Source organism: Crocuta crocuta, unplaced genomic scaffold (genome assembly GCF_008692635.1).
Source record: "Crocuta crocuta isolate KB4526 unplaced genomic scaffold, BGI_CrCroc_1.0 scaffold271, whole genome shotgun sequence".
NCBI classification, from domain to species: domain Eukaryota; kingdom Metazoa; phylum Chordata; class Mammalia; order Carnivora; family Hyaenidae; genus Crocuta; species Crocuta crocuta.
Genome location: NW_027527824.1, coordinates 7,129,193 through 7,132,785, shown reverse-complemented (window position 1 = coordinate 7,132,785; position 3,593 = coordinate 7,129,193). Strand labels below are relative to the sequence as shown.

Genomic DNA, 3,593 nt, shown 5'->3' with positions numbered 1-3,593 from the left:
GTCCACTGAGCATGACCAAATCCCACAGAATTCGGTGCCCCAGGTAGAGCACCTCCATGCATCAGGGAGGAGTAGCTGTTTGTCCTCTGGCCCTGTATCTCCTGATGACCCGGGAGAGCTGGGGACTTTGGCATCAGAATCCCAGCCTCCAAGAAGGGAATTATCTTGTCTTCCTAAGAACCAGAGAAATGCCCTTGCTGAGGGAATGATCTAAAGAATGAAAATAATCAATGTTCACAGCCACGCCGTCCAAGACTCCTCCGGAGCCCATGCAGGTCTTCAGATGCAAGAAGATGGCCACGACCATGGTGCACAGCAAACAGAAGACAGTCTCATCAAGGTGAATGGGTGGCCCCTGGGGATGATCGAGCCACACACAATGCAGCACAAGCTACAGGGACCTGTTCTGCTTCCAGGCAAGAAGGGATTTGCCTGGGTGGAAGTCCAAGTCCGAGTGAAGGGTAGTGGTCACATGGCCCAGGTTTAGGCAATCTGCTAGTCCCTCTCCAAAGCCCTGGTGGCCTATTATTAGAAATAGTGGATGAGGCTTCCAACAAGGAGGTCAAAGACATCCTCATCTCGTATGACCTGACCTCGCTAGTAACTGATCCTACACACTGAGAATCCAAAAAATTTGGTGGTTGTGGTGCGTGTGCTTCTATCATTAAAGACCATGGTTCACCTTTATAATGAACAATTGTCAAGGGACAAGGAAGGAAAGAAAGAGAGAGAGAGAAGGAAGGAAGGAAGGAAGGAAGGAAGGAAGGAAGGAAGGAGAAAAGAAAATAACCCCTCCCAGTTTTATTTGCTTTGCTGTTGATCACTCATTGACCTCTCACCTCTAAGAGTTAGAAAGACCTTAGGAAAAAAAATCATCTGGCTTTTTCATTTCACTGTGAGGAAACAGGGTTGGAGAGGCTGTGAGATTTGCTCAAAGGACATCAGAACTGCCTTTAGCTGAGGCTTCCTTCCACAGCTCCCTGGGGTCACACACAGCCACTACTCTGGAAGCAAACACTCATGCAGAAGTAGACCCTGAGTCAATCCACTGCTCAGTAAGATTTATACTGAGCACCTATTGTGTGCCAGATGCTGTGCTAATCACTTTCATGTATATTCTTTCATGCGATTGGCCCATTCAGTTTTGGACTCCTGCCCGCAGGAGCACATACTAGTTGCTCATTAAGGCGGGCTTTCTTGTCTTGGGAGCTGGGTTGTAGAATAGAAAGAAAATGGGTTTAGAATCTGGGTGTGAACCTCATCCCAGCCACTTGTCATCTTTTTTGGCCATCATCTCTCTAAGCCTCTATTCTCATATCTCTAAAATGAGGTGATAAGCAAATCAGAGTATGGTGGTAAGTTACAGCAGTTCCTGCCATTGAACACGCTGTTACTGACATTGTTACCTGCCTTCAAGGAGCTGATAATCTCAGGAGTTAAGGTACATATATAGATAACCACAGGGCAAAGCAGAAAAGAGACCAGAGGTGGGCCATGGAGGTTCCAAGGGTGCCCTAAGTCTGGGGATGAAGGAAGGCTCCTTGGAACAGGCGCCATTGTAGTTGAAGGTATTGAGCCGTTTGAAGGGAAGCAGTAATGTTGAGAAAAGCAAAGATAAGGATGATGAAGCAAGAGAATGCTGCAAGTGTTCAGCTCCAAGAGCATAGGGACCTAGAATTTGGGGAATACTGAGAGCTTAGGAGAGTGAAGATAAATCTGGAAAAGCAAGTAGGGGTCAATTTGTGGAGGCTAAAAATTGCAGATCTTATTCTGCTGACAATGTGGAGTCAGCACATTCGAAATTCCTACCATTTCGAATAGGGTAATGGTAGGAAAAGAGCTAAGACTTAAAATGAAAAATTGGGCCAAGTGTCCAGCATAATTTGGAGGGTAGACATTAGAATAGAAGCTATTGCAATGGACCCAACCTGAGCAAACACAGGCCTGGCATAGGAAGTCACCTGAAGAGGGGAAGATCAAAATGACTCTAAGACAAAGATCAGAGGTAAAAGAAAGAGGACTGAGCCACAGATTGGATGTAGACGTGAGGGAGAGGGGAGGGGAGGGTGGGAGGAAGTGAGAAATAGAGATGCCAAGAATCCAGGTGAAAAGTAGCAAAGTTGATAAGAGACATGGAGAAAGAAAGACCAGGACGTTACCTTGAAGGGAGGGCTGGGGTGCGCTGGGAACATAGGAGCTGCGGAAAGAAAGACACAGAAGATTTAGGGGAGAGAGAGTAGCTGGGAGAGGAAGATACTACAAGAGGCCAGAAGCCTTCCAGGGACCCTTGGTCAGGACGGTGGGGGGTGGGGGGAGTGGAAAGACAAAGGAAGATACAAAAGAACTTTAAGCTGGGGAGAAGGAAAGTCGAATTTATTCATGGGTATTCTCATTCATTCATAAACACCCACAGAGCGCCTACTACCTGCCAATCAGAAAGCTGACCCTTCTGAGCCTGCATTAGACTCCCCAGCAAGCTAGAGGCAAGGCCATCTGCTAAGGGGAAGGGCTCAGGGTCCTTAGGAACTTATTAAAAATACCAATTCCTTGGCCCACCCCCCAAAGGTTACCAGCTCAGGATCATTCTGCAGGTGGTTCTTTGGGAGACCACAGCTGGAGAGGCTGAATTGGAAAGCTTGTGAGAGTTTTGGGGTCATGGCTGAGGTCCCAGATGTGCAGAGAACCCAGGCTGCATTTCACCGTCAGCCTAGGAGTCTGGGGGAGGCAGTCTGGGGGAGTCCCTATCACTGACATCCATGGGCAGGGAAGAGGAGGGAGGGGAAGGGAATCACTAAGGAAGCATTGCAAATGGTCCAGCTCTAATCTCCATGAGGCCTGGCACGCTCCTGTTTCTGATCTCATCCTCCAACTCTTCCCAACCCCTGAGAAACCTTCCAGGAGTTCTAGGGAACTAGACACCCTAAAGTGATCCCTTCGGCTCTGATGTTCAATTACAATTGTATTTAACACATCCAACAATCAGATCTGTTCAGAGGAGGACACCGTCCTCATGATAATGCCTAATGTTTGGGAGGAATGTTACAGCTTTCAGAGCAATTTCATGCATATTACTGTACATTATATTATATCAGCTTTTCTCCAAGTATGATCCATAGACCACCGGCATCAACATTACCTGGGAGCATGCTAGAAATGCAAATTTGTAGGTCTGCCCAGACCTATTGTTAGCAATCACCTGGAGAGCCAGGATCCTGGAAGTTGAACTTTTAACATGCTCTGGGGTGATTCTGAAGAAAACTAGAACTGGCAACTGGAGATACAGCAAAACAAAATGTTTGATCTCTGTCCCTAGTTCCTGGCACAGAGCTTCAAAAACCCTTGGAATTCCCCACAGGAGTCTCTTTTTGTTATTCATAACAAGCTCCTTCTAACCATCCCTGAGTTTATACTGATAGTTGACCCTTAGATAGTTCCGAGGGAAGGGCTGGCGAAGCCAGAATGGCCAAGAACTTGACTTTCATCCCTGCCCACCTCCTCTGGGGAGGGCAGAAGGACTGGAGATGGAATTCCATCGCACGGCCATTGATTTAATTCACCATGCCTCCTTAATCCACCATGCCTCCGTAACGAAA

General features: G+C 47.3%; 1 pseudogene; it reads left to right on the top strand.

Moving 5' to 3' along the window:
- The first annotated feature begins 230 nt into the window (after positions 1-230).
- LOC144242880 (small ribosomal subunit protein uS9 pseudogene) lies at positions 231-592 on the top strand (annotated as a pseudogene).
- The last annotated feature ends 3,001 nt before the right edge of the window (positions 593-3,593 follow it).